This window comes from Struthio camelus, chromosome 10 (assembly GCF_040807025.1).
Source record: "Struthio camelus isolate bStrCam1 chromosome 10, bStrCam1.hap1, whole genome shotgun sequence".
Classification (NCBI taxonomy): domain Eukaryota; kingdom Metazoa; phylum Chordata; class Aves; order Struthioniformes; family Struthionidae; genus Struthio; species Struthio camelus.
Window position 1 is genome coordinate 11458844 of NC_090951.1, and position 13581 is coordinate 11472424.

General features: G+C 39.0%; 1 long non-coding RNA gene across 1 annotated transcript in view; it reads right to left on the reverse strand.

Moving 5' to 3' along the window:
• Nucleotides 1-13581, reverse strand: part of LOC138068450 (uncharacterized) — a 63725-nt gene that overhangs the window by 48322 nt on the left and 1822 nt on the right. The window lies entirely within an intron of this gene.

The window sequence follows — 13581 nt, forward strand, 5'->3', positions numbered from 1 at the left end:
AAACACAATTACTAATGGAGATGCATCATTAATTGAATATATTTTTAATGGGGTCACACAGGGTTGGTTCTTGACACCTGGAAGAAAATATAAACTCTTTGGATACTAAATCTGCAGATGACTCCGCTGTTTGAAAAAGGTAAATAAGTAAGGTAAGTAACGAGAGCGGGGCACTGAGACACACCAGTTGCTTGGTGAACTGGGCTATATGCATTGCAGAGTACTCAGACATAAGATTATATATCTAGGCCTGAAGGATTTAGGCCATACCTCTGTGATGGGGCAGTCTGTGGGGAAACAGTAATCAACCTGAGCTCCACTTGAAACACTACGGCCAAAAAGACTTATGCAATCCGTAGGTTTCTTAATGGGAATGCTGAGTAAAAGCAGAAATGATGCATCCCTCCTGCATATTCTAGTGGTGTAAACCCTGAAAAAATACTAGGTTCTGATATCCCTAATTAAAGAATGAAATCAAAAAGTGGGAAAGATTCAGAGAAGAGTCATGAGATCATATCAAGGCTTCTATATATGACACAGAGTGAGACGCTGATGGAGGCTGGTCCATTTAATTTGTTCATGTCTGATTTGACTGTGCTGTTTTAATCTCAAGGAGATTCAGTGACTATCTGCTGGCTGTGCTTGTTGCTCCATAGTTGTGCTGTATTCCTGTTGCCAAAAGAGACTACGAAAAGGTATATATTTTCCCTTTGATGCATAACTTGGCTTCTTAAGACTAGTGATAGAGAAGGTGAAATTGATGCCTTTTCCCTGAAACAGCAAAGATTAGGCACAGCCAGAGTATTCCTGCTTTATGATATTAAATCTCTCTGGTGCACAGGGTTAGGCAAGATCAAGAAAAGCTTTTTATCCAGATCAAATTGTTAAGGAACATGACAATTTATTGTTTTTCCTTCTTGTGTACTGCAGTGCATAGTTTGCTATCCAAGTAATCTGGGAATGTCACTTAACAAGTTCCATGTTAATGCAAGGATCTAAGAGGATGATGAAGCTCCTAGTCTCTCCAGATCTTTCAGTGGGACATGGCAGCTTGCGGCTTTCAATCTTCTACATAAGATTAATAGTTTCAAGTTTGTTACAGAGTGTGTTTTGCAAACTGTGGTTTGCAGAAGCATGTGGAGTGGGTGTTCTGAAGACCTTGCTGGACTTTCCAGACGTAACTATGACATGGTGGCAGTAAGCAAGCCTTGATGAAAAGGTGATTCCATGTTCACTGTGATAGCAAGTCTTCTAGAGGTCTTGGGTAAGCTGCCTAATTTCTGTCTTAGGTTTCCTCACCCTGTTAGGTCAGAATAAAATAGAGCTATGTTACTTCACAATTGAGAGTGTGGGATCAGCTAATTCTAGTAAAGCTCCTGCAGATGGTGTATGTTGGATAATGAAGATATAGGCTAAGAATCTGATTCTCATAAAAAGAGTTCCCTTTGCAGCACTGTGAGAAACACAAAGAAATCCTGTTTTGACTAGTTAATTGAGCAAACATTCCATCCTGCCCTAAAATATGCTTGCTATGCTTTTTCAGATTTTTTTTTTGGAAGTGTATCACCCCTTAGCATGTTCATGCCTCCACCAGTCTGAAGAACAACTGCCTGTTCCAAACCCCCTAGGGCTCACCTGCTGCTCCCCCATTCCTGTCAGGTTGGATTTCTTTACAGAGCACATCGTTTGCAGCAAATCATTTCATGCAGTGGAGAAGAGAAGACTTTTATATTCACCACCAGATTGGTTGCTCTGTCTGCTCCCCAATCAAGCTTTTTACTCCCCTTGACTGTTCTCTATAATGCTATTTAGTGCACATTGACAGTTCTGCCTTCACTCACCTGCTTACTACGTTTCAGAAACGCTGCCTCTGAGTGCTTTTCCACCGGGTGCTACTTCAGCTATGCCAAACTAGCCCTCTGCATTCTTCTACAAAAAAATCCAAGTCTCTCGCATTACCTTCAAAACTCCTCAGAAATCGTCCTTCATCTGCGCTCTGATTTCTCTCTCTCTCCTTGCTGTGCTTTTCCTCTTATACACAAGCTTCCTTCACTTGCTTTCTTTACCCCCTCAGTATGCTTTCCCCCATGCCACCCATGTCTGCATTCCTGGCCCCCTCCTCGCGGCAGTGTATGCCAAAAGACATTCCAGGGCCCGGACCACATAGCTGGGGTCTCTCTATTTTCGGTACTGTACTCTTGATGTGTTTTCAGCCTGATGCAAGGCTCATTCAACCAACAGAAAGAGCTTCTTTGACTTTAATGGATTTCAAATGAAGACTTTAGACTACGTCTCCACAGCAGCACAGAAATAACGAAGTACAAGTTTGTTGTACTCTCTAGTGTTGTGCGGAGATACCCACCTCAGATTTAAACTAATTAAGTTGGAGCCCAATAACCATCTAACCATGGAGGCACAGAGCTCAATATTGGATAATTTACCCTAATGAGACTGTAAGCTTGTCAAAGAAGAAAGCCTATGTTTGCTTTAATCCATTTCCAATTCAACATCATATGCACATTGCTTTTTAAGAAACATCTACTACTTTTTTAAATTAAACAAACACATGTCAAGATAATCTCTCCTTTTATAGTAATGCAGCTCTACAGAGTAATTTCTAAAATATTCAGTGTTTCATGGTCAACTTTCTCTTCTCTCATCTGCCTTTCTGCACACTAAACATAAAGAAATCTAAGAGTTACCTGAGACCACGTTATAAGCAATGTTTTCCAAAAAGACAGGAAATATAGGGCACAAGAGAATATATGTGATTTATCTATCCACTTATTAGGAAAAGAAAAGCAGTGAATCTTTTGTTCCATAGTATGCACGGGGACAGCTATACCTTTCCTTGTAAATTATGTTGGTATTATTTTATCCTTTCAAAACAGACCAAAAACAGATACAGGACCCTCCATCCTGAAGTACAAGTTTTCCCCTAGAAATCAGAGATCCAGCTTAGGCTTCACTTTAAAGTATTATTTTCTAGCTTACATTGATATATCATTACTGTTTCAATATTTTCCCATTCTGATTTAAAGAAAAGTTTGCTTCTTCTTTAAGTCCATACACAAAGGTCACTGCGATCATTCCGTCAAGACTGTCTGAAACAAGAGCCCTCATTTTCTGAAAGAAGCCTGACTTCTTGCAGTGTTTTGCATTCAGCAGCCACCACTGAAGCCAAAGCTATCTATCTCCATACTCTTGAAGACCAGCCCACTTAAGTAGTAGTCTAAACATGGATTTGGGAGTCTAACGTAGGGTTTCCAGTTTTGAAAGTCTTGATCTGACTTTGCTAAGTGCTCCTTAAATAGACTATCATGTTTTCAACACATATGCCTTAATTCCTGAAAGTAAAACAGAAAGGAAAAGCACAACATCAGAGGAACGCATCTTCCCTGTAAGACACTGGTCAAGCCTGAGAAGATTTGCAGCTATTCCTTCAAAAAGCTGATTTCCTCTGAAATAATTGGGTGTGGACAAAGGTGCACAAGTATCTATGTGCTGGCAGAAGTTGGAGAGCTTTGGGCTTGTATTACCTCGTTTGATTTTTTTGACCCAAAACCCTCTGGTGCATTCCCCAAATTGCTTCCCTTCCTTCAATGCAAAGTAAAGAGAAAGCTCTAAACAGAGCATATTGCAAGTTCTCCATTAGCTAAAGGAAGATAAAGTTAAGCCTCTAGCTAGGCTGTAAACAAGTTCCTTCTCGTCCCCAAAACAAATGAAGTGGAGCTTGTAAGCAACTGCTAGTTAAAACACAGTCCTTTGGAATTACTGCCTTTCCTCAACCTTAGGCCTGGTAACAAGTTCCTGCTTCTCTTCAGGCTAACGCCTCTCTAATCGGTGAGAATCAAAACATAGGAAAAGCAGAATAAAGGGTGTGTTGAAGAAAGACTTGCTGAAAAGCAAACCTTTCTCCAAACACGCGTTTCTCCATTCTCATCAGCCCACAGAAAATTACCTTTTTTCCAATGCAGGAGCACTGCCAGCCTGGGATAGTGGTTGTGAGGCACCAACTCAGCAGGATCTTGTCGACACTGATGGTGTCCTGCCCCCTCAGCTCTCCCAAACGGCATTCCCCAAGAGCTAACATGGGTCAGGGTACGCAGGGCTTTTCAAAAGGGCAGAGAAGAGCTTCAGAGCTGCTCAACTTTGGTCTCCCCTTGCATCTCCTACTGGGGACTTAACCAGAGCAGAGGGGTTTGTGGTAGTCTTTTCTATCAGGATTAATTTAATGCTAATACCAGGTGCAATAATATAGAATGAAGGAAAAATGTCCTAATTGTTTGTAGGATATGCATTATTTACTCCAGTATTTTTAATCCCACTGAGCAAGAACTCTCTACTTTAACTTTGTTTTTTACTGTGTTTAGGATATTCTTCTATTCTATGACTTTTCTGATACAAATGACAGATAATAAATCCAAAGTCTTTAAAAAATATATAGGTAACAATAGTCCCAGTGTTACTTTTTTAACTATAAAATAGCCAATGAATTTTTTTCCATTTTTCCATTTGGAAAATAGTAAGGTTTTATTAAGTCTTCTCTGGAGAAAACTGTTCAAATATTTCAACAAACTTACCCTAGAGAATGGAATCCTGTATTTTCTCAGAGCTGTATAAATCTTTACATAATTGAGACTGTTGCATCAAAATTTCCAACCCCTTACATAAAGCAGTAATTTTTGAAATACAGAAATATATGTCAAAGAGTAAGATATAATTCTATAATCCTGAATCATTCTCAAAAGCTTTAATAAAGTTAGTGATTATCTCTCTCCATAATTAACTTATTAGATGAAGTGCCTCATTTCACTTCTGAAGAAGATGTAAGAATGCCAAAATACATAACCAATTTGCTTACAGATTTGGGTTTTTTCAGTCTCACACAAGTATAAGGTATCATATCAGTTTAAATTAGCAGATGACAACCACATTAAATATAACTAAAACAGAAAAAGAAGAAAACAGATCTCCAATGGAGAGATGAACTGTATTTCTCTTAGAGTTAAAATGCAGTCAACTGACTAGTGGGCAAGGCCAAGTATCATGCAGATCAGACAAATCCCGACAGACAAATTTCTTACTCCAAGAGAATCCTCCTAACAAGTATAAGCCCCAACTGATTTGCCCAATCAAACCATTAGACCCACAATGAAATGCATTTAAACCAGTGGCTCCACACCAATCCAAAGACTGATATTTATGGGTGAGATGGCAGGAATAAGAACATGAAAGCCAAGTTTTAATGTTATTAATGTTGGTGTTCTTGCTGCAGTGACAGCCTTGGTAAAATTACAATAAATTACATGGCCTGGCTTGACAGGAAATCTAATTGTGAAGGAGAGAAATTGCATACATTTAATAGTTTGGCTGTTTAGAAATAAAAACTCTTCTTAGAATCAAGGAATATGAGTTACCTCCACAGACAACATTAAAACAGTAATATCTATTGTCCTTGGAAAGCTATCACTTATACCAGTGACATTACTATACTGTTTTGAGTCATTGTACTATGAACTACATTGACACTTGAAGGGAGATAAACACCTAGTTGAGAAAGAGAGAAAAGACAAGATGATGAAAGCAGCAATCACACAGCATGCTTCCAGACTTAGTTCAAACCGTGAGGGAAAAAAAAATACAGCCAATCCCCCTGAAAAATGTACACATAGTGGGTCTCCCCCTACCTATTCCTTGCAATTTTCCTCATTAGCTGGAATTCTGTCTGCCTCTACGTGCTTATCATAACCTTAATTTTCATATGATGCAATAAAGCTATTTGGCCACTTTATGGCTGAACTATCAGTGTGGCTGAAACACTGGAGCGCAGCTTCCCAGCTGCCTCCCTCCAAAGCCTTTCCATGGCTGTGCAGGACACCTGCAGACAGATTCGGGCACGGCTGCGCTCACTTACGTCTCCAGCAATGCTGCACACCAGTGAAGCTCAAATAAACAGCAAGGCTCATCCTGCAAAGCGGAGCTGTCTGGTGCCTACCGTTCCCATCCTAGGCTCTCTTTATATTAAAAGAAAAAAAAAATTGCCTCCCTGCTACTCCACTAACAGTTGCTAACATTTAGAAATAAAATACTCTGTTTCTTCTTTCTCATCCTCTGTCCACCTCAAATGGATACTGACAACTAAATTGCTGAAAGATTAACATAAGAGTATATCCTGAACTTTTTGAGCAAAAGATGGACCAGATGACCCAGAATACAACCGTGACATTTAATACTTGTGAGTTGAAACTCAGTTTTTTTGCATTTTTAAATAATTAGACCCAATTTTAGCATTAGAATTACTTTTTAGGTTGACATTCCCAAACATATTTTTCAGAATTTTTTGAAAGTCTGTAGAAAACAAAAATTCCAGAATGTTGATGTTTTACCTCAACCCAAAGTTTGAGCTTGATGCTAGGAAACATTCTGCTTTTGGAAACACTGTCTTCTTGAAAAGATGCAGAACTGTAGCTGATTTATAATGTCTGGAAAGATTCAATGGAATTTTTCTTAGACCACTTTCCCCAAATTCCAGCTAAAATAATCACATTCTTTCTTCTTAAAAACCTTTCTCAGTTTCAGCCAGTTTCCAGCCCAACACTGTTTCAGCCCTAGACACTGTGGCACACCATTAAACAAACGCCGCATCATAAAAGTTGCTGCACTTCAGTTAATATTAAACACCTCTCAGATTCATTTCACAAAGTGCCGTCAGTGACAAATTCACCTTCAAATTGAAGCTGATCAACAGCACTATATTATGCAGTCATTCCTTGGGTTTTGCAAGTCATTTAAGGTATAACTTATCATTTACTATGACCAAGATTTTTAAAAACAATTACAGACATTGGGTGTGTGGCTTATTTGGTTATTATAGAGTGAATGCGCAACAATTGCAGAAGCCACCCCAAAACTTACCTACCAAACGTTATAGACATGCGTACCACTGGATGAGACACTTCTCTGCAAGGCTTTAAGGCACTGCTACAAACCACATGTTAAACCTTAAGCTTTACTAAGTCTTGCTTTACTTCAAAAACCTAGATTCTCAGATCTGGTTAGTGTTCAAAACTTACATAATTTACTACTACTTTGTTTTTCACGTCAGCAGAACGGAATGAGGAAGGCATGGGACAGCAGGAAAGGAGCGCCCACACTGGTGGAAGAGGATTTAACAATCAGCATTACCACCTAGTGGACAGAGACTGCTCCTCTTTCATTTTACACTCTAGTCCTCTAATCTCCATCCATATCTAACATTTCTCTTTGCTGATATATTAATCAATTAGTAAATTGTTGTATCTGTGCTTGTATTATAATTATTTGTTCTTAGTACTCTGTCACTGAAGCCCCAAATCCAGCAAAGCATGAAAACACACACATTACAGTTTCAAGCACTGCTTTGGATAAGTCAAACCTCCCCAAATTATTCAGTCTCTGCTTGATGCTCCCTGTAATTTTTCAATCCTCTCTTAATGCTTTCTACTTTATATTAAAATACTTAGCATTTCAGAGCTCTACAAAATCCCAAGCTATCCTTCAAGACTCTTTGTTTTATAAATACATTAAGGACACTATTAACATGCTTTGGTTCAAGAGGAAATGAGTGCCCTGTTAAATTTAAAACCCCATGAAACCTAAAGAGAAGCTAACAGTCCAAAGTAAAGCATTCGGGACCAGACTGCAAAGCTATTTAGGTATTCCTGCTGATTTAGGAACCAGTATACCTTGCAGACTAAAGCTGATTTATGATTCCCTCAGGGAATGCTGTGCTTCATCACTGAATTTTCTGTTACTGTTAACACTTTGTCAACGTTCTCATCCCCCCTCCTTGTACCTCTCCCTGAATGCTTAATCTGCATTCTGCAAAGTCCATTAAAGGTCTTTCCCTCCATTTCCTTTCATACTGTTTGATCATTTTGAGTACCTTGAATTTCTGTTGCATTCCAGCCCTATCAGGCTCTTGCAATGCCTGTAGGTTTATGGTCTTGTATATATTACACAAATTTAACTAAATCAATGGACGACCCCAGAGTTTCCTATTTTGGACACAGCCTATTTTTTCCTGCACTTCTGTGAATGAGGAACCTCTGTCCAGCTGGACTCATTAGTGTTCTCATGACTTAAGTGGGATTTAGACATTTCTGTCCAATACTGAGATCCTCAGACTCCCTATTTGTCTTCTGCTCAGTCAACACTAATTTCTCCAATTAGCTCTTGCCTTTTTCCACTGACTGTATTTTATTGTAAAGGGACAGCTCCATGAAACATCTGAAATTTAAGCACAAATTTAGCGCTTTGACTGGGCAGATCAATCCCAGAAAGAAAGATCTGCCATTTCTAAATCTGAAAAGTTATAGAAGCTTGTCAGGGCATATTTCACATTTGAAGCCAACTCTAGCACAAGAGTCGACAAGGATTAAGCGGTTACAGAGGTAGACCTCTCTAGGAGATGTGCTGTCACAACGACCACACAGAAGCACTCTGAGCGTCTGAGGAGCTTTCAGTCTTTTCTCCTTCTGAATGCTGCACGTTTCTGACTTAGAAATAATTTTAACTGGAGCCCACTGAGCATGAGAAATAGCAGACTGGCAGCCCAGAAGGCTCCATGGAATGCGATCATATACAGGAAAATGAAACTCTATGTTCCAAATCAAATCAGGTTATCTTCTTTCCATGTGCCATTCTCAGCTGTCGGCTTCATAGCACGGCACTCCCAGGGTCATGTCTCCTGAAAGTATCCTGACTGTATCATGAAGTCAGCTAGTCAGCTCCAGAATAGCAGCCCTTCATACAATTTGCCATGCAGCTTTAATCAGGAACCCTAGATAAGGCATGCGTACAAGCAGGGATGGTACAATATGAGAAGTTTTGGCTTACAGCCACAGGCACCAAGAGAGAGAAGCTCTGTTCAGTGACTGCACAGGCAGTGAAAAGAAACACTTTTTCCCACTTGTGCACATTAGTCAAACTTGGTGCTGTTTCTAACATCCCTTTGAGGCTCACAAACTGTCTTCACTTTTCCAAAGGCAAACTAGCCTTCTCTTCCCTCCTGTTTTTCTTTCCCTCATTAAGTTTGGGTTCCTTTATTTTACTGAGTACTTTCCTTTGGTTCTGTAGAGTGACTGCTCTTTTATATAAACTACTGCAAGTCAAAAATAATAAAATACCATTAAAATACATTTCTCCAAATATTTCAATGAAATATGATTATTATCTGTATTGTAGTAACAAGCAGGGCTCTCACTATGCCAGAAATTACTATTTTCTTTTAACATGCCTGGATAAAAAAGACAATTACTGCTTGCCCCATGTCTGATAACGTATCTAACCACTGGAGTGCCATGGTGCATTAGGGCAGCAGAAACCCTGAATGCAGAAGGAGGAACTGTGTATATACTTGTGTAGAGCAGAAAGCTAATGCTATTAGCCATTTTGTTTGTGGAGCAAAAGAAGTGTTATTGGTCTTGGCCCAATCCTTCATCTTTGCCTGAAAGGATGTTTTCAGGTTTCTTGCTAATGGAGACAAAGTCACACAGACCTCTTAAGCATTTGTTTGCTTTCCTCACCTGTGAAGATACACGGGAAATCAAGCCCTGTGCAACTATAAAACCCCCTATCATATAGCAAAAAATTAGCGTATTTTCCCATGACTGCCCCTAAAGAACGAGCACTCAAATTAGCTTCTAGCTACATCACACACAAGGGTGATTTCTTATTAGAAGGATAATTTGTAAAGCACCTTACTTTTGATATACAGGTGCCAATATACCAAAGATCCCTATGCACCCACAACAACCTACATGCTAAAGATCATAAGGAGGCAGTAAGCCGCAGAATAGAGTGCCTGTTCCAGCTAGTGGTGTCACCTCTAATCTCACAGGGAAACAAACTCGATCCAGTTAGCAGGTCTCTACCAGTAAAACTGCATCCAAACCAAAGGGTACACATCAGTTTCATTGTACTGGCTTAATTAGAATGATACAACTTATGATCGCAGAAGGCTTCAGTATATATAAAGAAAACACATTTCCTCATAAGACACTAGGCTCAGTTTAACTCCCTTAAAGTCAGTGAAATGACACTGTGAATCACTGAGGTCCAGTACTTCTGATAATGAATATTCCTCTGGTTGAATCCCCTTGCAGGCCAATTAATTACCTCCATACCCTGCTGACGTGTTCCAAATTTTATTTTTATTTCAAAACCAAAGCTAAATAACTAGAAAAATCCTGTGGCTGAGCCAAACTGTGACTTTATGGGTTTTAATTTTTGAGATTAAAGCAAAGTACAAAGACACACCCAGTCAGCAAAGTCTGGAGACAATAAGATGTAAAGCAATCCTCCTTCTGACCTCACATTAACACAGAAATCACCCTACAGCATGCAAGTGTCAGCCAACAACGGCACCTACTTATTTCCTGTCAGCTTGTCCCTTTGATCTAACCTGATCCTTCTTCACTTTATTAAAAAACGTTCTAATCTTTTGTCTTTGATCTCCCTGTAGGATTCTTCAAAGAGCTTCAAATTAGCAAACATGCAAACAACAAAAAAATGTACTCTGTATCTGCAAGAAACAATGATGTGGGGAGCTGTTTCCTTCCTCAACACACAAGTTTAATGAGGGGCAGCGTTTTAAAGCCAAAAGATGCCATAGTTATCTGTTGTTTATTGGCATTAGGGGGGATGACAGAGTCCAAGCTTTTTTACTGGGGGGTGGTTTGCTCTGAAGGTGTAACAAGGCAGCCCAGCAGGGGTAGCAAAAAAGCCATGTGCATACTTCATTCAGCATGCCAGATGAAAGGATTATGTCACATTCAAGAGCAACAAAGAGCTCTGTTTAAGTTTGTACCAGGCTGGAACTGTGGCGCAGCCGTTAAAGACCACCAAGGTTTTAAATAAAACCGGACACTTTTAAGTTTCCTCTAGCTTTCCTTGTGGTAAATCCACCCAATATGAGGGGAAGGCCAGTATCTCCCAGGAGGAAGATCTTTGAAGGTTAAGAGAAGAAAACAAGTTGCACATATATGTATACATGCTTATCATATATAATATGTATATTTTATATATATGTATATATTCTTAATTAAAGGCACCCCCATCAAAGTTAAGAACATCAGCATGTTTCGTATTTTTTTTTGTTCTAGCTTCCACTTTATTCAATAGGATAAATAATCATGGTAAAATGTTTTAGGAAGGAAGAACATTGCTCTAGGACTTCTTATAGCACAATCGCATAGCTAGCATCGTTCTTCTATAACTTTAATTTATCCCTAAAGGTACACATGCTCCAAATAAAATTGGTGTCTTTTATTGTCAAATATTGCTATCTCTGAAAGGAAGAGCTATGAAACCAGGTTAGAGACACTCTACAGGCTACCTTTAAAGCTCCCTACATGTGTCTTTCTTAGTATGGAGACTTGGTTTTAACACATAATCCATGGAGAAGTATATTTGTAGCCGGGCACTAGAATGGTCCCAAATATCTTTGCAAAATAAATCCAGGCCACCAGGATCCTCTCACAATTACTGTTTATAACTCACGGCCCAAACTGATGTCTATTGAAGTCAATGAACTGTGAGACAAGAAGTCTTCTCAATAAAAATCTCAATCCCATGGAAATAAAATTAAACATTATACACCTTGGCTAGCAGTCCTTATACCATGCTCCATACTTCTAGGGTTAGAACAGACGGAGTCTCCATACCTTTTCGTCTTCCACTTCTTTGTCACTCTGAAATATACTACGATTACAGATACCAGGTGTCTGTTAATTCTGAGAATTAAACATAGCTTAGACTATAACAGACTATTGATACTCTTCTAACTCAAAATGATGCAATTTATGTTAAAAGCCTATTGAAGATGAAAACTGATGTAGTTATTTATAGAGTGCTATGGAGAGCTCCAGTAAGCCTCCTGAAGATGCCCTGTACTGTCTCCTAGTTTTCTTAAGTAGTTCACGAAACATTGCTGCTAGATCACTGACTATCCAGCCAAGAAGGTCTGCCAACAGCCCTTTAGTTGTCTATGTTAATGAATATAATAGATTTGGGAGACTAAAGCAAACATTAAAAGGATCTATTAAATAATGTATCAGAATAAAAAGGCAAAATTGCACAGAAATTTGTCTCTATAGCTAAAGCGATGTTATGGCTATAAATACACTTCTTGAATGGAGAGAGAAGTGAGAAGTTCTGTTGGCATAGCAAGGTACTTCAGTTAATTTGTGAGTCCCCGCATAAAATTTAAGAATAATAACTGTAAATTGAAATCTTAATGAAAAAAGTCATACTCAAGGCTCGATCTTAACAAAGTCACGAACTGCTTAGGCATTGGTTACCCACTCTACTGACAAGAGCAATGGTTTTGCTTAGTACAAGACCGTGCAGAAATATTCAACACAGAATTATTGGGATTGTTATCCAAGATTTTTTACATTGCATTAGCACTTGGTATCTATCTGACAACAAACGATATGCTTTTATCCGAGGGACCTTCCTATCAGATATTGTCCCTTTGCTGGCTGTTGTTAATGATGAAGGGCAGAGTTCAGATTTCCCAGAACTGTTGCATGCTTCAGAGTGCCCTAGATGCACGCTCCCTAGCCACCTTCTTAGCAGGCCTCTTGACGTAAAGCGCTCACCTCAGCAGAATCCACCATGCAGCCTACTTCCAAACACTGAAAGCATTATTCATTCCTCAACTCCTTATATGTCTTCCTGCCTGGGACAATCCCATACAGCTGGGATTGAATGAACAGCCAACAGTGGGTGTCTTTTCTCCACATGGGACTCGTCAGTTCACAAGTCTGGGCTCAAAACATTTTGTTTGATTTACATAAACCTCAAAACATAAAGTTTAGAGGAGTACCAAGAAATGTGCCTATTTGTAAAACCACCACGTAACATCCAGGTACTCTTGAATCTGACAATCTGGCTAAAAATGCTTTTGAGATTAGACCTGTTGAAATTCCAAGTACATTCAGCAGGTTTTGGAATAATTTTTTTTCTAGAGCATCTCCAAATTTCCTATTTTTCTTCTGTCAGAAAATCCAAAACGGGGAAGAACACAGAAAGGAAAAATTGAGGGCACAGTAAAGTTATCTGGACATTAGCAACCCTCTAGAAATGCTTAGCTTTGATTAGAGTAGACAGTTGGGACTGTTTTTATCTGATCTATTTTGACAATTCCTAGTTGCCATAAAACTAATAAAAACTTGGAAAAGCACTCTTGGAGAGGGAAGAGCAACGGTTACTAGCCACTCAAGTCTGACTGAGACAGTAGCAGAAAATGCTGTATCTTTCGTGTTATTAATCCAAGTTACTTAATACTCGATTAACTCTGTGAAAGCCAAATTGCTTTTTTTTCACATTCTGCCATCCCTAAAATACTGTTATTCACATAGCCTGCAAGCCAGTTCACTTTTATCTATGTAAGAGCTGACAAGATACACTGTAAATATCCTACTGAAATTTTACCAAAACAAATTTTTTGCTGAACTATGATATATTGTACTTATGTACCGAACAGTGATCTCTCCAAAATCCATTTCCTTTCCATAAAAAATAACACCAGAA